Below are 23441 nucleotides of genomic sequence, written 5' to 3'. Positions count from 1 at the left end.
GGAACACTGAATGTACCAGTTTTTTCTTAGGAAGTTTAATGCATTTTTTAAAAGGAGTTCTGGGGTTTATATGAAATTTGCCCTTTTCTGCTCGAATTAAAAAAAAAAATCTGAAAAACTGTGGTTTCATGGAATGCTTTATCCTTCAGTGATATCTTTATTAAACTCATTGATCTCTATCCTTCATGTTTCTTTGGTAGTCAGCTTGGATATCACAGCTGGGATACCCATGGAGCTGAGTTAAGTCACTTCGATGAACAAATATTCTGTGAGTATTTTTTCAAATATATCTGTGTAAATGTGGCTAGACTGCACAATCCAAATGTATCTGAAAAAGCATCACTTTGAGTATAAAATGCTGATTTTGTGTTAACCTAGGCACTTATATGGCACACAGTGTCTGTACAGCTGCAAGTAACTTGAAGTTGATAACTCTGGAATATCTCCCCTATTGTAATGGAGATCAGAAAGATTGATATAGTGCCTATCCTATGCTATTCAGTGGCACTGCCATGGTGGGGTGAAGATACCGCTTCAATTTTTGTGTTACACAAAATATTCAAAAGGAGAACAAAAATGCTGCTTCATCCTAGTGGTCAGATTTGAATATTTCTGTTCTTGCTTCAGTGTATATTCAAGCATTTAATTCAACATGTAGCATTTACACCGCGAAGGCACAGAGGACTTTAAGCCAAATGCCTCAGAACAAGGTTAGATGAAGGGAAAATAACATTCACACCTCTTTATAATTTTGGTTTTGGAAAGAATTTTCTCACAAATGGCAATTAAAGTTTCAATCACTACCAAGAAAGTTTGCATTTAAATCAGGGAGCAGTGGGCACAGGTCTTTCTAATATTTTGAACCAAGAACCTGAGCTATCAAAACTTAGCTTAAATTAAGATTCTTAGGAGGGAAAAGCCTGAAAGCACTTTTAAAAAAACAAACAAACAAACAAACGACTAACTCCATAATTGGTTCAGAAAGGTATTAGTCATATTACATACCTCAGAGTGATTCTAATGGAAACCTAAAGTACAGAAAGCTGTTTACAGGTATACCACCCACCAGTCACAATGACAGACTAAAATGATGTGGAGAGTGACATTCACGGGTGTATGGCAATAAGTGACAACAAGTAATTCTGAAGTGAAAGGTCAAACTGTCAAGCACTCATGGCAAATAACCATTTTAAAGGATTCTGATGTCTATTACATACCAGCTTTCTGCGATGGAGCCCAGGGAACACGGGGATGCGTAATGATCTGGGTTTTTTGAAGTTTTTCTCTTTGTTTTTTGTTTTTGACAGCAGAGGGGAAGAAAAGTATTTAATGGATTTGGTCTTAGAATAGGCACTATTCACTATGGTGCATTAATCAGATCAATCCATGTGTCTCTTGTATGTATTTATGACATGTTCCAGGGTTTTTTGCTCTAATTCACACATAAATGTAGCAGAAAATTTGCAACTTCCTCTTCCTAAGCAGTTACACTACAATTGATTTGAACACACCATTGCAAGACATTGCTGGAAATAGTTACAAGGAGGGTGTTTTCTTTTCTTCCACAAAAGAAGAAAAAAAAATACCAGAAAAAATAGTCACATGTTTAAAAAAATGTCAGAATGTCCTTTTTTTTTCTTTCTTAGTCACAATTAGAGCTTCTTACCACCTTCCCTTTCAGTGTGAGTGCCAGTATTACACATTACTTTAGAAAGCCTTTTACCTGAAAAGAGTAATGTCTCTCAGAAACTTGAGGAGAAGAGCTGCAAAATAGACCTGTGCAGAGTCAATATTCTCAAGCAGTGCGGAAAATAGCGTGCCAGACAGAGGATATGTAAACTCATAACTTCCTACTCCTCCATTTATAACACTTAACCAACATCGAAACACTCCATACGGCTGACAAACCACCACACCAAGCGTAATCACTCAGCCTTGAAGTTACACCATTTTTTAGTTGTATTGCTTAGTTCTTTGGACCAGCTATAGAGTGGAAGTAAGAAGCACGGCTGCCTCCTCTAGCCACTCCAGCCCAGGGTCCTCCTGCCTGGCTGCTGGAGCCCAGTCTGGTGCCCCAGGGACCTGGGGGTTTCTGCACAGGCTGAGGGACGTGGCTGCTACTTTCCGGTTTGCAGGTTCAACCAGTAACGAAGCTGTGCATATGCCCGAGAGACAAACACACAGACACACAGGACAGTGACACGGCAGGTTGCACAGACTGCCACAAGCAAGGCACTGCTTTCAACAGCACCTACATACAGGACCCAAATAAAACATAACCATAGTCAGCCAAGTCCTCTTCCTCCTCTTTGGCTGCTTTAGAAACTAGCGGAGAGACTCGAGTCAATTTTTCTATTAAATTATTTCCTGGCTCATCATTTTGTCTGATCAGCCTAATGATCTATGTTACTTCCACTTTCAGTGTGAATATTAGCCATGAAACCTTTACCTCGTGACTTAGCAGTTTAATCAGTAAACTATTCATACATACTCTTTACACTATTACTTCCACCAGAGCTTAGAATGATTGTCTAAAATTTCTGGGCTTGCTTTGCTTGAAACTCTAAAAGTTGTCTTGGACTAAAATTATGGGCTGACTAACTACTTTAATTAATATTTTAAGTAATACAGTATTAGGCTTTTTTTCTGAAATTGTTGGACTCCTTTTTATACAGATGTGTCTGCAAAGGAGACAGAAAGAATGTGTTTGCTTTAAAAATAGGTTAGCTAAGTAATACCCTTGTTGTCCAATGCAAACACTGGAGAATAAGTAAATCGTCTTCCTATGGAGGCCTTGTCATGGTTTAACCCCAGCCAGCAGCTCAGGCCCACGCAGCCGCTCACTCACTCCCCCGCAGTGGGATAGTAGAGAGAATCAGAAGCGTAGAAGTGAGAAAACTCATGGGTTGAGATAAAGACAGTTTAATAGGTAAAGCAAAAGCCACGCACACAAGCAAAACAAAACAAGGAATCCATTCACTACTCCCCATGGGCAGGCAGGTGTTCAGCCATCTCCAGGAAAGCAGGGCTCCATCACACCTAATGGTTACTTGTGAAGACAAAACACCATCATTCCAAACGTCCCCCCCTTCCTTCTTCTTCCCCCAGTTTTATATGCTGAACGTGACGTCATGTGGTCTGGAATATCCCTTGGGTCAGTTGGGGTCAACTGTCCCAGCTGTGTCCCCTCCCACCTTCTTCTGCACCCCCAGCCTACTCCTTGGCAGATAGGTATGAGAAGCAGAAAAGGCCTTGATTCTGTGTAAGCGCTGCTCAGCCATAATGAAAACATGCCTGAATTATCAACACTGTTTGCAGCACAAATCCAAAACATAGCCTTATGCTAGCTACTCTGAAGAAACTTAACTCTATCCCAGCCAAAACCAGCACAGACCTACAATGGGATGGTAGCAGAGTAGAAAGAGTATTGACACACCAAATCCAGAATACCTCTTCCTTTACGGGTACAGTTTGGGAAGAGGCTTATACTCACAAAGGAAACTTTTGATCACTGTTGAGTGTGTTGCAGATGCCACTTCTATTGCAAGCACAAAAAAGACTGTTTATACAGAATATGGGTGCTGTCAACTACACAAAGTTATTATTCCTTGAAGAAATGGGGTAAGTGCCTGTTCCCAGGAGAGGTCTCTGTGTTGTTTGTCCCAGGTAAACATAGACAGCTTTTATTTGAAGAAGGCTATGGGTATACACATCCTTCTTTCAGATGTAATAGTTACGTGATCTGAATCTGGGTTTCCATAACACAAACAAGTAATTAATCTGTTATCTGTAGACACGTTTTTCTCCCCCCCTGCTGGTATTTTACTTGAAATCCTTTAGAAAAGGTGTCTGAACATGAATACAGAAATCCATGTGACTATAAAATAATCTAGGTTGGAAAGGACACCAGGAAGTTTCTAGTCCAATCTCCTGTTCAAAGGGTGAGCTATGGGATTAGACCAAGTTGCTCAGGGACTTATCCAGATGACAAATGTGTATGTTGGGAATCCTACTTGATTTCTGTTTACAAAGTTTTGGTGACGTACAGACTTGAGGAGTTAAATATCAGTCAATTTGGAAATGATGTAACTGCACTGAGAGTGTGCATCCAAAGAGGACCAAATCTTTAGTCTACAGAGACAGAGGAAGTTTAAGAAAAGAAATGGCAACTTCTGGGACATTTATTTTAGTAACAGAAATTTGATCACTAAGAGAAGGCAGATATCTCATTTAAACAACAAATGAGTGGAGACTTACAGCACCTTAAATTTGTCAGTTTGGTGCCTGAGCTATAGTTAGATGCTACATTTAAGCATTTCAAGTATAAAATATCTTTCTTTGAATAAAGAGCCTGATATCAGATAATCCCAATAACTGTTTCACTTGACCAAAATCACACTATCATTTAACTTCACCTGAACTTTCCATTTATTACTGTTTATCTCCCTTCCTGATAGTAACTAGATAGCAACTAAATTGTTTCAGAGAAAGAAAGATATTTTCAGGTCGTTTCATTAGACATAAATACATAACTTCAGGCAGGCACACATCTGTCTTGGAAAGCACAATATGTGCACAATTAGTACATTTAATTAGTCAATTAGGGGAAGCTTAACGGATAGTGCAGATGGCCTTGAAGAAACATACTGTGGGATAGTCAGTGCTCTGTCTTCTAATGTTCTTGCATAGTGTATACTCTACATAACCCTTTGGCCTGTCACCTCTCTTACATCACTGTGGGTCACAGTGTCATCTGTTAATCAAATCCTACCCTGCTATCACCATCAGTAACTGACATATCAGTGGTTGCTCTGTTTTCCTGTCTCATCTTTTTATTTGTCTACAGTTGTGATCCATTTTTTGTCTACAGTTTTCATGTTCACATACCGCAGGTATAAAGAATACCAAAATAATAGCTTAGTAGAGGCAATATAGTAAATGGAAAAAGGTGTTTCCATTCTGAACACACTGCCAATTCCCTGTCTGCAACAAGGGAAATTGATGGAGATGTAGTTTTGTGTTTTCATTCATATATAAAATTTTAGAAACTGAATTTCTGGATTTAGGTGCAGTCAGTTGAATGATAAAACTCTCTTTGACTTCGAAGGACCAAAGATTTTACTAGCTTTCTGTTACTCTCCCTGACTTTCTCTGCCATTAAGTGTCTGAGGGCATATTTTCGGAAGTAGCACTGCTCTCAGGTCCTCCACTTTCTAATATTCTTATTGGGCTTCAAGAAAGGTAACAAGAGCAGATTCTACAGAATGTTTATTTTTCATAATCCAGGAGAGTGGGCAGCTTGCAGAATGTATGACTTGTGTTTTGCACACAGGAAAACTTGTCAAAATCAGAAAGATAAATATTGTTAACAATTGATAGCACGATGAATAATGCTGTAAATTATATTGAGTATTATTTATCTTTTCCCCACCAACCCTGATTTTCTTTTTAAATGTTGCATTAGTGTTAGTGATTTGAACATTGATATGCTGTCCTCAGGGCTACAAACAGCAAAGTGCCAAAATAAATCTAAGATTAATAAAAAGGAGGGTGAAGAAATCTTTTCCACCACACATAATATTTAATTAAATTTTTTGTTGAGTGACCATGCTAAACCACCCTTGAGCTGTCAATATTCCTTGTTGTCCACTTCAGAGCTCACGGTCAGAAATAGTGCTCTCTCAGTTTATGTCCTTTTGATGGACAGGTCAGCTGTCAGCATTTTCAGAAAAAGACAATTTTCATCATCATCAACTTCTTGCATGTTTCTTCAAAGGCTACGTCAACTGCAAATAAAGGATGCTTACATACACAGAAAATTTCCTCTTCAATTTCTCTTATTCTGCTCCATTTTAAAAAGAAAAAAATTTCTCATAAACTGAAGACTTTCTGCTTTTATTAGAACTGCTGTGTAGGAGTATCTGAGGGTTCCCTTACTTGTTTACTTTTGGTTTTTACGTTAACAGTTGATGTAAGCTGCCATAAAGGCGACCTGGTTAGAAAGGAAAATTACTGAACAGAAGAAAATGTCTGCTGAAAAACATCGACAGAGAAAATGCCTGCCAGCCTGGGGGCTGTGAGCCTAGGAACTAGGCCTATGAACCAGAAGCATCCTGGAGAAGTACAGCTGGAATCTCTGAAGTACACTTGGGTACCTAGAAACCACAGACATCGTCAGATACCATTGATAATGTATTGGGTTTGTGTGGCAAGGGTTTGGTAGTGGGGGGGGCTACAGGGGTGGCTTCTGTGAGAAGATGCCAGAAGCTTCCCCCATGTCCGACAGAGCCAATGCCAGCTGGCTCCAAGATGGACCTGCTGCTGGCCAAGGCTGAGCCCATCAGAGATGTCAGTAGCACCTCTACAATAACATTTTTAAGAAACAGTAGAAACTGCTGTGCAACAGCAGCTGGGAGAGAGGAATGAGGATATGTGAGAGAAACAACTCTGCACACACCAAGGTCAGTGAAAAAGGAGGAGGAGGAGTTGCTCCAGGCGTTGGAGTAGAAACTCTCCTGCAGCCCATGGCGAAGACCATGGAGACACAGGTTCTCCCCTTGCAGCCCATGAAGGTTAACGGTGGAGCAGATCTCCACCTGCAGCCCAGGGAGGACCCCACACCGGAGCAGGTGGATCCACCCAAAGGAGGCTGTGACTCCATGGGGGACCCAGTGCTGAAGCAGTCCATTCCGGAAGGACTGCACCCTGTGGAAGGGACCCATGTTGGAGCAGTTCATGAAGAACTGCAGCCTGTGGGAAGGACTCACACTGGAGAAGTTTGTGGAGGACTGTCTCCCATGGGTTCGACCGCACACTGGAGCAGGGGAAGAGTGTGAGGAGGAAGGCGCAGCAGAGACAATGTGTGATGAACTGACCACAACCCCCTTTCCCCGTCCCCCTGCGCTGCTCAGTGGGAGGAGGTAGAGAAAATTGGGAGTGAAGTTAGGTCTGGAAAGAAGGGAGGGGTAGGAGGAAAGTGGCTTCAGATTTGTTTTTATTTCTTATTATCCTGCTCTGGTTTTGTTTGGTAATTAATTCAATTAATTTCCCCAAGTCGAGTCTGTTTTGCCCTTGACAGTAATTGGTGAGTGATCTCCCTGTCCTTATCTCAACCCACGAGCCTTTCATCATATTTTCTCCCCCTGTCCAGTTGAGGAGGGGAAGTGATAGAGTGGCTTGGTGGGCTCCTGGTGGCTAGCTAGGAACCGCAATGGCAATTTGTTATCTGAAAAGGTGCAAAATAGTCTGTAAAAAAGGGAAAACATCCTGAGAAAGTAAGAATTGGTAACTGCGACTGACTGTTCTAACTGCAAGAACAGGAAAATCATCTTGAAGAATAAAAAATGGTCTGAAAGAAAGAAAATATCACAGAAGCATAGGATAGTTTGGGTTGGAAGGGAACTTTAAAGGTCATCTAGTCCAACACTCCTGCAGTAAGCAGGGGTATCTTCAACTAGATCAGGTTGCTCAGAGCCCTGTCCAGCCTGATTTTGAATGTTTCCAAGGATGGGGCATCTACCACCTCTCTGCGCAACCTGTTCCAGTGTTTCACCACCCTCATTGTAAAAAATTTCTTCCTTAAATCTAGTCTAAATCTACCCTCTTTTAGTTTAAAACCATTACTCCTTGTCCTACTGCAACAGGCCCTGCTAAAAAGTTTGTTCTCATCTTTCTTATAAGCCCCTTTTATGTATTGAAAAGCCACAATAAGATCTCCCTAGAGCCTTCCCTTCTCCAGGCTGAACAACCCCAACTCTCTCAGCCTTTTTTCTTAGGAGAGGTGTTCCAGCCCTCTGATCATTTTTGTGGCCCTCCTCTGGACCCACTCCAACAGGTCCATGTCTTTCCTGAACTGAAGTCCCCAGAGCTGGACGCAGTACTCCAGGTGAGGTCTCACCAGAGGAGAGCAGAGGGGCAGAATCACCTCCCTTGACCTACTGGTCACGCTTCTTTTGATGCAGCCCAGGATATGGCTGGCTTTCTGGGCTGTGAGCACACATTGCTGGCTCATGTCCAGCTTTTCATCCACCAGTACCCCCAAGCCCTTCTCTGCAGGGCTGCTCTCAATCCTTTCATTCCCCAGCCTGTATTGATACTGTGGGTTGCCCTGACCCAGGTGCAGGACCTTGCACTTGGCCTTGTTGAACCTTATGAGGTTCTCATGGGCCCACTTCTCGAGCTTGTCCAGGTCCCTTTGGATGGCATCCCATCCCTCAGATGTGTCAACTGCACCACTCAGTTTGGTGTCATCTGCAAACTTGCTGCGGGTACACTTGATCCCACTATGTCATTGATGAAGATATTAAACAGTACTGGTCCCAATATGGACCCCTGAGGGACACCATGAGGGACGCCACTTGTCACCAATCTCCAGCTGGACATTGAGCCATTGACCACTACCCTCTGGATGTCACCATCCAATGAATTCCTCATCCACCAAACAGTCCACCCATCAAATCCATAGCTCTCCAATTTAGAGAGAAGGATGCTGTGGAGGACCGTGTCAAAGGTCTTACACAAGTCCAGATAGATGACATCTGTAGCTCTTCCCTTGTCCTCTGATGTAGTCACTCCATCATAGAAGGCCACTAGGTCAGTCAGGCAAGACTTGCCCTTGGTGAAGCCATGCTGGCTGTCTCAGATAGATCTTCGATAGATCAATAGATCATCATCTATTGGCTGTTACAGGTGAAAACCAGAAATTAACGGCACCTATCAACTGCTCGAAGTGGTGGTGTCCTATGCTCTCTCATGTATCTATGTTATAAAGAGGACTCGGTGGAGCCTCTCTCTCTGAGAACTTCCTGTACTGCACATACTCTTCCTTTCCTAAACAGATTGAATTCCACATGAACTTTCTATAAGATATTGGACTCTCACCAGGGATGCCTGGCTGACCCCAGACTCTGCAACATGAATCATCTTTGAAGTGAGACTCTGCCTGTTTTCTTATTGGTGCCCATCTAGGCCCACTTCTGGGATTAGTTTGGTTTGTCCTCCCCTCCGGGATGGTTTGGCCCCTTCTGAAATCTGTCTAATTCACTTGATACCGGTATTGTTACATATCCTTATAAGAAATCTGCCATAAGTATATCTGCAGTTATATTGTTGATAAGTTGCTTCACTGATGGTAAGTTTGTAGTAACCTGTAATAGTATATACCTAATTGGTTGTTGCTGTTACTAGTTGTTGCTATAATATTGATTGTTTCTGTAATTGATTATTGCCATACTATTGATTCATAGTATATTATTGATTGCTGATAGCTTGAGAGAGAGAGAGAGAGAGAGAGAGACATCCCCTTTATTAATCATAGGTATACTTGCTAGTGGTGATTTTTTGTGGTATTTGTAGTAATCTGTAATAAAGTACAGAAATTTAGAAGATAAAAGCCTCTGTGTATTATGGAATCCTATGAACCTACGGTCACGATCTCTACACACCCATAGGCCAGGTAACCCTTCAGATCATGACAACAGTATAATCTGTATATTTTTACCCATTAAGAACTGAATTCTTTTACTTTCCTCCTCCCAAATCCCTTCGGTGCTGTACCTGAAAGAGGTTGTGTCACGTATTCATTCTACACTTGGAAGAGATGAGGCAGTGAAAGAATAAACTTTGGTGATTCATAACCAAGAAAGCCACAGACTAAGAAATACAGCAGTTCAGTTTCTTGACATCTTGACCCAAATCTACAAAGCATGACCAAGTTCTAGGATGCTAGTTACCTAAGACATTTAATAACTTGTTATCATTTCCCAGTCTTCTTACCAAAGAGGACTACATAAGAACACTTTCAGTAGAACTCAAAAGCTTTAACTTTCAAGAAGTCTTCATAGGCTAAGGTATCAATTTGAAATTATTAGTTACCATCTTATGGACAAAATTAGCAAATAAATTATTATTAAAAAGGGCTGGGGGGTGTTTTGTTCTTGTCAGTGGTGGTGGCGATGCATTTTTTTCTAGGTTTTTTTTTTAGTATAGAAAATGAAAAGAGATATCCTGGACCTGGGATCTCAGACATCATGCTCTCATAGGAAATTCTATTCAACATACACCTGAGTCACAAATGGTGATCACAGCCAAGCATCATGGGTCACCTAACTATGCACTCAAACCTTTTCTCACATATTGCTGCTTCAACGTAGGAGCTTCTAAGCTGCTTGTGAAGGAGTGCCTCCATTTCCATACTGTACAAACTAGCAAAAGCTAACACAGCATTTATATTCCTTACTGCAGCAACTGTAACATACAGAGATTCAGAGTCTGCAACATGAGCAACTGAGCCATTCCTGCTGTGGAAGAGGCATCTGGGGATGGAAACCATGTACTGAGCCCTTTGTAAGTCATCCTGCTTGTAAATCATAGCCAGTCCTCAGATACTTGGCACAGCATAAAAACCTGCATAAAGCGTGTAGTCTACAGTTTGGGGAGCTTCTGACCAGTGGATATTTCAAATTACAGGAAATTTGCATGCTTTTTTAAAAAAAAATTATGGTTTGGTGAAGTGAGCTAGTCATTTTGAAATGGTCTTTTAACCTTGTAAAAATGATTGGCCAAATTTTATGCACTGGAATATTCCTATATGCTCTGTGAGTACCCAGCATAAGCACACAGATTTATAACCACAGATAAATGAGCCAAGTAGACACTGATAATCAGGATAATGATGCCAATAATGCACACACCAGAGAACTCTAAATGCTCAGCTAGTGCTGGAACGATCCTGATTCATAATAGCATGCTTTTAGAAGTTTCATTCTTTTAGCAGCTGAGGCATTTTTCTGCTAGTTAAATGCAAGATCATTCTAATAGATGCTGAAGTCCTTCCAGTAAGCAGCAAACAGCCTCAAGCCAAACACCAATGACGCTACCAAGTGACTGTATCAGTCCAGACCGGGGTGTTGCTGAGATCAGCTTGTGCCTTTGAACTGTGCCTCTTGGATCATATCAGTGCAGGCACCAGGGCATTTAATTTTGCAGCAAGCTGCCATCAACGTGTTCTATTACGCTGAATTCCTGTTGCCGTCTTCCAAACTCTGCCAGCCTCCATTACTGACTGAATTTGTGTCATTGTTGGGTCATGTAAGCATCAAACTGTGCACAGCAGCTTCTCCAGTAACGAATTGTATCTTATGTTTCTACTGAGCAATGTCAAAAGCTCTGGCTTATCATTTAACGCTACACTTGGACAAACTTTCCATCAGATGATTGCTACCAGATCAGCTTGTCACTAAAAAAGAAAACAAAACAATGCAGTCTTTTAACAACTATTATTTTCTAAGACAAATAATACCTATAAAATAGCAGCAAGAGTCGACAAAAGAACTTCTAAACTGGTAAAGTTTATTTTATTGCTGTTATTCAGTGATTTGTAGTACCATAGGCCTTAGGGCAGCTTTCATGAGTAATAAATTACAGTCAAGTTTCACATTAAGTTCTCACCTCATTATTGGGAGCATTGAATTTTTGGGGAGGGTGGTCTGTTTTTTCACTATTAACCTAAATCTGTAATTCATTTTACAGTCCACAACTCCATTCATAAAATAGATGAAATTATGTACAGTCATTCAGGGAAGAAAGTTCTTGAATCAACATTGTCTTCAAAGAACATGTGTATAAATATAAATTCATATTCAGGGAACATTTTTAGTGCTGCAGATGAGATCTGGATTCACAAACCTGAATACTATTCTGGATCTGGGCAAGTAAATAAACTCTTTCTTATGCCTGCTGCTCCCAGCTTGTCCATGTCCAAGAGAAAAGCAAACTAGAGGACACTTGGCCATGCTTTCTTTTTTAGGGTTTTCAACCCAGATCACCTCAAAAAGCAACTTATGCATTAAGCTATAGTTATTCTGATATGAAGTTTTCTATTAACTGCTTGCATACATGGCTAGCACAGAGCATGCATGTGGAACCCAATTTCCTGTTACCTGCCCAGTATCTTATCTACTTGCTGTACTACCTCTTGCCTGCCTTTAATATGGAGATTGCTGTAAATTCCCTTTTCCTCATCCAGGAATCTAACCCTTTTTTCACTAAGCTGCTATTAATAGAGCTAAACTGTTACTATTAATAGTGGATAACTAGTCACACAGCACATCTATTTACTTGTTCGTGGTGCTCAATCATACACACACACGTTTACTTTGAGTTATCTGATTGGAGGGTAGCTCAACTGCAGACTCAGCAATCTCAGCTGCAACTTGACAATAGCAACTGCCTCCTCAGAAGTGGAGGGTTGTGCTGACTTGCCACTGGCTACTAGTTCAGCTTTTAGAAAGTGTCCTACAGACGTTCTTGTTTCAGCATTTGCCTATGCAACCTTGTAGTCTTCGTCCACAGCTGCCTTCCCTTTGGGTGTAGTCTGAGTTCCACAACTCAGCTGTGACACTACTGAGTGCCTGTGGCCTTGTCCAGATTGAGCAGACTCTTGGTGTGCTGATTTCATCAGTTCTTGCAGATTAAACAGGACTGCTAATCACAAGGACTGCCAGTCCTTGGGAAAATTCCAAACTTCTTGGCGTGTACCTTTCCTCTTTTCTGCTAGGTGTTTGCTAGTAGCTGTTTCTACATCCAAAACTATATATATCCACAGAGCCCAGCTGCAAAAATTCATACAGACAGGGCCATTCTGGTATTACTACTTCAGAGATGGAATCATGTTCTACAGTATAAAATGTAAAAAAATTGTTGAGTAAATCCAGCACCAGTATTCCTGTGTTCTAACATGACTATTATTTTTTTTATTTTCACCTCAGACTTGTTCCCATCTCAAAAACACATCTCAAAAACACATCTCAAAGAAAGTGGCACTACAAGAGTTAAGAAAATTTATGATAATTTTAAATTCCCTGTTGGTGTTTAATCCCTTACAACATATACAGAAACAAAATAACCTACTGTGATGCAATAACCAAAGGACATTCTCAGTTATGTAAAGGACACTCAGCTGTTCTGTTTTAGTTGCTTCATCTTTATAAGATGATGTGGTACAGATCTATGCAGGTGTTTTGGGAAAAAATCCAAATTGTAAAGTTGATCCTGACCTTGGTTTAAAATAAGATACTGTTACACTCATTCTGAAACTCATGGCATTTCAGCCCAGACATCTGCTAAAAGGCCCATCATTAATTATAGCTAAAGAGTACATTGTGTGTTTTTCCCTCTTGAACATAGGACTGCATAGACTGGGTCACATTACCATGCCTGGATTAAATAATGCAGATTTTCATACCTGTAAGTGCAAAATGATATTGTTCTCTGATTCAAATGCTTGTCTATTTTAGAAATAGTCCCTAGTTCTGATGTATTTGGTAAATAAAACAAAGCCAGCAGCCAACTTATTTGCAGGATAAAAAGACTTAAATAGGGCAGTTCCTTTCATATTTAGTCTCAAGAATCATTCAATCTAGGAAAAAGAAGAACATCCGTTGAATTACATTGCAGGCAGGAATACAGAGTTACTTGATCTCAACAGTCAACATTTTCAAGTTGAAAGACCTTTGTTTTATAGTGTATACTGAAAAGCTGAGACTGCAGGAAAATGAATGTCTACCAAAAAACCCCCAACCAAAACCAAAACTTGAATTTAATTCAGTGCTGATGGTAATCACAGAATTCCCACACTGGCTTGAAAGAGATCATCTGGGATTTATGGTAACTCTGTGGATATTGCAAATAGTTTAAATGGATTCTCCATCTCTATTTGAATCTTTGTAATATGTACAGTGTCCTGTATTACGTTCAAAAGTATGAAATTAATCTTTTCCTATTCCCATGTGACATAATTTAATTATGCATTACTATTACATCACTTTCTGTATTCACATCAGAAAGACCTCTCCAACATTGATCAGTTAGAAAGCATTTGCAGATAAACAACCTGCGTCTGGGCCTCGTACATTTCCCCAGAGCAAGTAACTTCCATCAACATTTATTTACCTTATTCACCAGTAAATATTTAATGTAGAGACAACCACCTCATGAAATTTGTTTCTCTACTCTGATCATAAGGAGCGTATGACCTACTCAGGACTTGTGCATAGATATTGTAGACATCAGAGCTAGGTGAGATAAACTCCAGTGTAACTTCCTAAAATTTTGGCCCAAGTTGTACTGGCACTTAGACAAGTGAGTTGTGTTGAGTTCCCAGCTCTGAATTCATGTGTCCACCTAAACAGCCTTATACCTCTATTCTTTCTATAAAAAGCATGGTGTATCCAACATGAGTGACTGTTGTGTGACTACGGAGGTAACCATTTAAATTAAGTCCCACAGATAAGCAATTGACACACTAAAGGACAACCATTGCTGGTTAATTGCATGGCAGTAATTGTCAATAGCTCATTAGAATGTAATATGGTAGGCACACAACAATTTCTGTACATATAGCAAAAAAGTAATTAAATCCTTAGCACCTGTTGTTTTGTGTGTTTTTCCCACCCCACCTCCAGTTGATAAAGACACTGTTCTTTTTTTTGGTAGTATGAAAAGTTTATTTGGACTGACTTTAGAGTACCCTGAGTAAATATCATTCTAGCAATATGTCCTTAATACAGCAAGCTGCAAATTTATTTCCTTATGCTAATGTGTGCAACACAGATGACATGCAATTTAGAGACAAAATGTGTTTGCTAAATAACTCCTCAGAGAGACCTGGACTGCTATGTTTTAAGTTTTCAAAGGGGCTGTGAATGCAGCACAATTGGACTATCCACTGAACATGTGTTTTGATGAACTGGAATTGTGCAGTAGGTTTAGATAGATGGAAGAAATTACAGTGGGATAGGATTGTGTGGAAAACAGAACAGAGGCTTCCTTGCTATTAGAGCAAGTTTAGCAAAATAGGTTAGGAGAAGATTCAGAAATGAACTTACAGACTAAAAATATGTGTGCTAACAATAGGGTTCTATCTTTAAAAGATGGCAGAAAGCTTGTCCATCTGAAGTCATCTTGTCCCAAAATTGTATGTTGATTTTACATGGACAAGTCTGCACTGTGGTAGGTAATCCTTCTTATACTCATTTAAGATCCACAATTAGACACAGATTTGTCTTGATATCCAAAAGGACATGCTCTTGTAAGTTTATCTACAGGGTTATAACCTTTAAATAACAAAATAAAATGGATGCTTCAAAGATGAATCAAAAACATCTAAGTAAAATGGCCTGCCCATTTTCAGGTATGCAGGCACATTTGGGACTTACTCCCATGAACCGATTAGAAATAAACCAAGTAGCAGTTTTGAATGGCTAATGCCTCCCATCCCCAACATGAAATACAACTCATTTTTAAATATGCAGCTATCGACAGAAGCACCCAGTTTAGGGAGGGTCTCAGTCCCCCTCTGTTCGGCTATTATTGGGCATCAGCAATGCTTCTTTCTCTGTTCGCATTTTCAGGAGTCAACTTGGTTCATTTCTCCCAGGGAACACTTGTAGAGACCTACTTTGAAGACTGAATTCAAAGGTTTGAACAAAGCTACTTCTCTTGAAGTCAAAACCCCCCAAAGGGTTAGGATTTCACACACATCATGTGCTTCCTATTCCAGCTTTTGCTCACAGTCTAGGATTTATTGCTCATCTCTTCTGTTAAATACAGGAGGCCTGTTTCTGGATTTTGTGTGGAATTCACATAAATGTTTAAATTAAATACAGGAGATACAAATCTCATTAGTAGCTTTATTAATGTCTAATTGGAGAGAAGATCATATTAATCAGGCAATACTTGCATAAACATGACATTGATTGTTCCAAAATCATGCCATGAATATGAAAATATCTCAAGTTTGACTGGATCCTACACCAAGGAAAATTAAAAAACAAATTCTGTATCACAGTTGAAGAACTGGCAAACAGTTTCCAATTTAATCCAAATGTTCAATCCCTTGCTTACTGTAGCTAATCTCAAAATCGTTTTCTATTTATGTCTTCATATTGTATTTACTGTCAGAGCATCAGTTCCTTATCTCTTTAAAAAAAGGTCATATTCTCTCAAGACTTGTTTTTAGAGCTGATTTCCTAGAGAGGACTAATAGTATAAGGCCTCTAAATGCTGAAGTGGTCATGTTGTTTTATTAACTCCAATAAACAGAATGGTCCATCATTACTAAGGGCAGTTGTGAAATAATTATTTCTCTAGATTTTTTTTCAGAAAGAAATTATTTGCATGCAATATCATTGTTATTCTTCTGTTGTTGAGAAAATAAAAACTTTTATTTTATCTTTCATGCTCTACCCTTATTCATTTCTTTTTCACCTTTTCCAGTGAAAGGTATGTTTCAGTATGATAAAACTTGCAGGGTGTCCTGGTTTCAGCTGGGATAGAGTTAATTGTCTTCCTAGTAGCTGGTATAGTGCTATGTTTTGACTTCGGTATGAGAAGAGTGTTGATAACACACTGATGTTTTTGGTTGTTGCTAAGTAGTGTTTGTACCAAGTCAAGGATTTTTCAGCTTCTCATGCCCAGCCAGCAAGAAGGCTGGAGGGGCACAAGAAGTTGGGAGGGGACACAGCCAGGGCAGCTGACCCAAACTGGTCAAAGGAATATTCCATACCAAGGGACGTCACGTCTAGCGTATAAACTGGGGGGAGTGGGGCCGGGAGCAATCGTCGCTCGGGGACTAACTGGGCATCAGTCGGTGGGTGGTGAGCAATTGCATTGTGCACCACTTGTATATTCCAATCCTTTTATTATTACTATTGTCATTTTATTAGTGTTATCATTATCATTATTAGTTTCTTCTTTTCTGTTCTATTAAACCGTTCTTATCTCAACCCATGAGTTTTACTTTTTTTTTCCTGATTCTCTCCCCCATCCCACTGGGTGGGGGGGAAGTGAGTGAGCGGCTGCGTGGTGCTTAGTTGCTGGCTGGGGTTAAACCACGACATGGGAGGAAGGACAGAAGGGACAACAGAATAAAAAGTCAGATTTGGGTTTCACCAAATAAACAAACCTTTCTGGGGGTGAAGCAAAAAAAAAAAATTATCTCAATTTCATAGATGATTCTATAAAGAGGCCAGCATGCAACAAATCCTCTCTATAGCAACAATTAATTGAATTGCTATTCAAATGGACACAGGGAATCCCCACTACTGATACCACTCTGTCTTGGGAAAAAAAAAAGCAAACACTTTAATTCAGAATTTTTAATAATTTTGTATCTTGCATGGTCCAGAAACATCAGCTCATACCGAACAAGAAGCTGCCTATACTGAAATGGTATTATGGACAAAGGACACATTTCAAATGCTCCTTTTGCTGTCAGTAGTCTGCCATACATTTTTCAGCCCACAGTCAATCATTTTATTTTTTCAAGTATAGAAAACTAGGTAGCTGAGGGATTTACTCTAGGTTTCTGTTTATGATAATTTCATTCATGATGTTTTCTATTAAACTAATCAGTAATACCACTTCAGTAAAATTAATAAGCAATAAGCATATTGTTCGAGGATGCTACATATTTAAGTTTATGTTTTTCCATGTCTCACTTGTTTTTCAGTAACTTAATGTATCTGCCCAGACATTAACTAGGCAAAAGGCTTTTGGCTTTATAGTTATTACCAATTGTGTTTTGTTTTAACTAATCCATTAATATACTTCAGATAATTGATGCAGTTACTTGCAGCTGTGGAAGAGGCAAATATAATCGCCAATTGAATTTGGCCCAGTAAAGTTATTGCTTTGTTTTTCTAAACCATCTTAAGGAGAAACAAAAATTTGGTGCTTAGAAATAAGATGTCGAGGACCATCACTTCCAAAAGCTGCTTCTTATATATTTTGATTAAGATTTTTCCTTATCTTTCTCTTCCCATACCTACATCTGAATTCTGCCTTCATGTGAGCAAGAAAAATCCTGTGGGCTTCACTAAGGACAAGTGGAGTTTTACACTCACAGCATCTGAGGGACCACAAGATCATGATTCTTTTATCTGCCATAGACTTTGTGATTATGAGAAAATAATTTAGAATAAAATTCATTAGAGGCACTGGAGGCTCTAAATTCCTGAGCAGAAGATCAGAACCTCTGAAAATCAAATCCCTACTTAGTTTCTAGAGCAACTTCTGCAGTTTCTCAGATGTCTGTGAAGTATCTAAAATTCATATTCTTTTTCCACTCAAAAACATTCTGATGGCCTTGGTAGATACTGTAGAAACAGAAGATGTTGCTTGAAAGATACTGAAGAAATGGAGGATGCTGCTGTTTTCACCACTCCGCATACAGCTCCAGGGGTTTCACTCTAAGCCTTTAGGAGAAATTGGTAAAAGAAAACTAAGGTGGAGAAACGGGGGGCAGCACTTCCTTTTCCAAGATCTCACTATGTTATTCTTTAGTGGGAAAAGTTCAGCAGAGTTTCAGGCCCTCTTTGTACGATACAGTGTCTGTTTTCTGCATGAAAGAGTGAGGCAAAGATTTTATGGTTGCAAAGAGCCATCCGCCACCCTCCTTACAGTGTTCACAGGACCCCTAGGGCTAGATGCTATAGAGGATTTAGGCACATAAACCCAAACCTTTCTTCCTCTCTGACTCTCCCTGGAATCATGTAGCAGAGGCTGCTGTGCAGTGGAGTAATAAACATATTTCTTTTTGCTTTCTTGTATTTTGTTTTCTTGTATTTACCTTATCCCAACCCTTTACAGATACGTAAAAAACTAACACACTCCCTTTGGTTCCTCAATATATACAGATATACCCATGTAAAGTGATTCAAGCGGAACAGATCCTGAAACCTGTGACTGGGATATGAAAACTGAGATGACAAACTAATCAAGTTCCCCAGTGATAATGTCTCGGGTGTTTTATAATGCCTCTAATTCTAGCTGGAGTAGCTTTTGATGACCCAGCAATGTGTTTGCAGCCCAGAAAGCCAACCGTATCCTGGGCTGCATCCAAAGAAGCGTAACCAGCAGGTCAAGGGAGGTGATTCTCCCCCTCTATTCTGCTGTCATGAGACCTCACCTGGAGGACTGCATTCAGCTCTGGGGCCACCAACATAAGAAGGACAGGGACCTGTTGGAGGCAGCCCAGAGGAGGGCCACAGAGATGATGAGAGGGCTGGAACACCTCTCCTTTGAAGACAGGCTGAGACAGTTGGGGTTGTTCAGCCTGGAGAAGAGAAGGCTCCAGGGAGACCTTCTAGCAGCCTTCCAGTACCTAAAGGGGGCCTCCAAGAAAGCTGGAGAGGGACTTTTTACAAGGGCATGTAGTGATAAGACAAGGCCTAATGGCTTTAAACTGAAATAGGGTAGATTTAGATTAGATGTAAGGAAGAAGTTCTTTACTGTGAGGGTGGTGAGGCACTGGAACAGGTTGCCCAGAGGAGCTGTGGATGCCCCATCCCTGGAAGTGTTCAAGGCCAGGTTGGATGGGGCTTTGAGCAACCTGGTCTAGTGGAAGGTGTCCCTGCCCATGGCAGGGGTTTGGAACTAGATGATCTTTAAGGTCCTTTCCAACCCAAACCACTCTATGATTCTCTGATTCAATGATAGACCCATTCAGGATCTCTGAATTTATGGGTTTTCCTGCTCACCCTCTACAAAGAAAACAATCAAATACATGTCTCAGCTGTTCCTCACATGCACTAAGAGGATCTGATTCCTCATATCAGCCAGTTATAGTAACTTTTACTTGGAGAGGGAAAAATGCCTGGCCATTGCTCTTATCAATGGGATTTCTTGGTAAAAGGTGAGTTCTGTTAAATGATTTCGTTGTAGGTGTCAGTTTTCTAGATTCCCATCATTTATTCCCAGGCAGACACTTAAGAGTTAGATGTCCAAGCCTAAAGGAGGATGAGGGATATTGCCATCTTCAGTGATCCTTATGCATACTTAATTGCATCCAAAAAAGAAATGCTTAAAACAGGATATTGAAGGATACACATTTATAAGAGAAGCATGGTAAAATTGAAGTCCTTTTATCAGCTCTAGCTCATATAGCATCCATGATCTGTTGATATTATTACTCCAACTTCTTTTTCCCTTAGTGTCACCCTCATCTCCAAGGGGTGAGAAAAGGAAGATAAGCCATGTCAATGATTGCTCCTCTTTGACCATTGACAAAGGAATTGTCTTGATCTGTAGTAGTTTTATGCTGACTTTATGAGGTTTCTCACCTTAACCTCATTCAGCTTTTTCATCTAATTTACTTTAGCACAATCCTGTTGAAATAAGCCAATCTAGGAGATAGGACCCTTTGACTTAAGCAATTCAGAAAGTTGCAGTTTCCACTGAAAACTGTCTTACAGTTTCAGGACTAGCTTTGGTTGGGTGGAAATAAACATTATTGATGGTCTATAGGCAAGACACTCAGCTACCGTAAATAAATACAGCTGCAACATTAAGTAGACCTATGGTGATTTAGACCATCTGAGCACCCGACCATTATATTTTATGTTGGTATTCTCTACAGATATCCCTTGGAAGGTGAATCTACTTGAAAGTCTGAGTTGTTTGTTTAATATTCTGATTAATTTTGCTCTGGGGTTGAGAGAGAGAACTGATGTAGAAGTCCTGTAATGTCCCAAGAAGGAATACACACAGAGGTTATGTAGTATATAAATGTGATGAAGTAGAAATGCAAGAAGAAATTGTGCAACAAATCAATAGTCATTTCCCACTGCTGTTTTCAACTGTAAAAACATAACACAGGCAATGAGGGAGGTATATGATTTCTCATTGAATAACAATTTGAGGCAGACACAAATATTTTCTTTTATCAGAAGCAATATTTCTACGACATATTCACATAGCATGCAAAAAAAAATTCACTCAGGAGATCTGTAGAAAATACTCTAAAGTGATCTTATCCTTTCATCACATTAGGTGGTCCTTTCTGGCGTATATGTCTTCACTCTCCCTCTTTTCTTCCTAAAGGAAAAACTATGTAAATACAATGGAGGGGCATTTTTTTCTAAGGAATTTGGGTACTAGAGACCTATTTTATAGCAGTAGCACTAGCAGGTGAGGAAACATTTTTTGACAGCATGAATCAACATTAATCAAATCTTTGGAGGTTCAGATAACTGAAAGCATTTATGCTACCTTCCATTCAGTCACCCTTCTGAGGATCCTTGTCTAACAATGGCAAAATATTCTTTCTTAAAAAAGGAAGAGAACATGAGTGCATGAAAACTTCAAATATATTCTGTATATTGATTTATTTCCTGCTTTTAGAGCCTCTTTATGATTATTTTATTTTACCAGTAGAGTGGAGAAAGTGGAATTATATTAAACATCAAATTTAATTCTAATTTAATCCCTATCGCTCTGCAATGAACCAGACAATTTTGCTTATATGAAAAAAAATGGAGAGTTGGGGCTAGGAACAGAAAACAGAGTTGTTTTGTGTTTGGTTTTTTATTATTTTTCATTCTGATAAAGAAATATGCTAGACTTCACAGAACAGAGAAAAAGGAACTGATTTGTCATAAAGCCCCCTCCCCCATCTGCAAGAAAAGCAATTTCCACTGCTCTTGGTTTACTTGTAAAATAGTTTGCATAACATTAATCATCACCATCTGATTGTCATCCCTCAATTTCTTGGGGTCAGGAATATTCATCTCATATATCACGAACAAATAGCTTTCTCTCTCATACATATGTTTTGGTCAAACAGACTCAGGTATTTCTATCTATGAACTGTCAGCCTTTGCATCACTCACCATATTGCGTTTTTTCACTGCAAAGATGTTGTTAGGAGCATAAAAGCATCTTGAATTGGATTCTATTCAGCTTCAGTTTTGGAGTAATTCAGTCAGTGCTGATATGAGTTGTTGAAAATAAATACATTATTATCCAAAATTCTTCTTTTTAAGCCTAAAATTAGTAAAAAAATAAAAATACATACATTAAACACAAGAGAAAAAGAAAACAAATAAAGCCATCTAGATATTGTTACATGGCATAGTAGTACTTGACTGAAAAAATAAAATTAAGAATTAAGTGAAAAAAAACAAACTTGAACCTTCTCCATAACTTATGCAAGAATTAGGATTCAGGGCTCAAGTGCATTTCCAGCTATTTTGGTGTCACTAAATGTGAATTAAGCATTACTAAATAGTAAGTGTTGTGAATATCACGTATGTGATATGGTTCATAAGGACTTCCATGTAGAATACAACTGTGAGTATTTATGGTCAATTAAAATAGATTTGTGTTGTGAGAAACAAACATTAAAACAACAAATGCCCACCCACCTTTGCCCCAGGCCTAGCTTGACCCCTTCAATCCCAACCGAGGGGCACAGGGGCTGGGGACGGGGGTTGCGGTCCGTCCCCCCAAGCCCCTCTCGGCCGCTCCTCCCTCCTCACACGTCTCCCTGCTCCAGCGCGGGCCCTTCCCCGGGCTGCAGTCCTTCAGGGACAACCTGCTCCCGCCCGGGCTCTCCACGGCCGCAGCTCCTGCAGGAAAGATCCCCCTGCTGCGGCGTGGGGCCCTCCCCGGGCTGCAGGGTGGGTCTCTGCTCCAGCGGGGTCTCTCCAGGGCTGCAGGGGATCCCTGCTGCGGGCCTGCACCGCCTCCCGCCCTCCTCCTCCTCCTCCTCCTCCTCCTGCTGCTGCTGCTGCTGCTGCTCCCTCCTCGGCTTCCTCCTCCTCCTCTGCCTGTGCCGCCTTCGGCCCTTTCTGGAACCTGTTTTCCCCCAGCTTGGCTGAGGGGCTCAGCTGTGTCCTGCGGTGGGGCCGTTGGAGCCGGCTGGGACCGGCTGGAACCGGCTGTGTCCGGCACGGGGCAGCCCTGGCTTCTCTTCACCCTGCACAGCACTCTCACCCCTGTCAACACCTGGGCAGGGACAACCCATACACAGCCACTTGCCACCAGAGGGACATGGAGTGGAGGTGAGTCCTCACCTTTATCGTGCTAACGATTGTGTGGTTGTGAAAATCCCTTTGACTTTGGTGGGGCTAAAGCTGCCTTCCTGGTTTGTTTAAGTTTGGTGTCTGGAGCACAACAATATCTTGTGCTTCCTCTGTAAGTCTTGTCCACCCTCGTCCATGTAGGCTTCATCGAACGGGGCATCACTTAGTAGGGATACAACATTTGCCTAAAAAAGGCTTCAGATGAAGAGGCCTGAAAAATAACAAGTTGATTACTGCCTGTACTGTGATCTTACTTACATCAATTGAAATGTAGTGTCTGGACAGAGCAATTACACTTATTCCAATAAAATTTCAGGCAGAATTTGTCTTGACCTCCCCCTTGAGCAGTTCCTGATTTTGGCTCAGATCAGCATCCAGTTCATAGGCACCTTCCTGGTTGCTGCTTCTCTCTGATGTCTGTCTATGCAGCTGTCCCTTCACCTTGCTGATCCAAATCCCAGAAGGCAGAGCTCCTTTTCATGGGCCAGCATTCCCTATCATCGCCTGTTATACCTATGCTGCCAAGTAAGCCTCTTCTCCTCTCCAAAATTGCCTAAACTCAGATTTCATGCTTTATTC

At 40.5% G+C, this 23441-nt stretch overlaps 1 long non-coding RNA gene across 1 annotated transcript; it reads right to left on the bottom strand.

Moving 5' to 3' along the window:
• Positions 1–16904: 16904 nt before the first annotated feature.
• LOC115340498 lies at positions 16905–23062 on the bottom strand. The gene is made up of 3 exons (XR_003923072.1): positions 22854–23062; positions 21669–21822; positions 16905–18397 (listed from the first exon to the last, which is right to left on the bottom strand). It is a non-coding gene; the product is annotated as an uncharacterized LOC115340498 (long non-coding RNA).
• Positions 23063–23441: the final 379 nt, after the last annotated feature.

The sequence above is a fragment of the Aquila chrysaetos genome, chromosome 4 (genome assembly GCF_900496995.4).
Source record: "Aquila chrysaetos chrysaetos chromosome 4, bAquChr1.4, whole genome shotgun sequence".
NCBI lineage: Eukaryota > Metazoa > Chordata > Aves > Accipitriformes > Accipitridae > Aquila > Aquila chrysaetos.
This window is presented reverse-complemented; position numbering and strand designations above follow the sequence as displayed.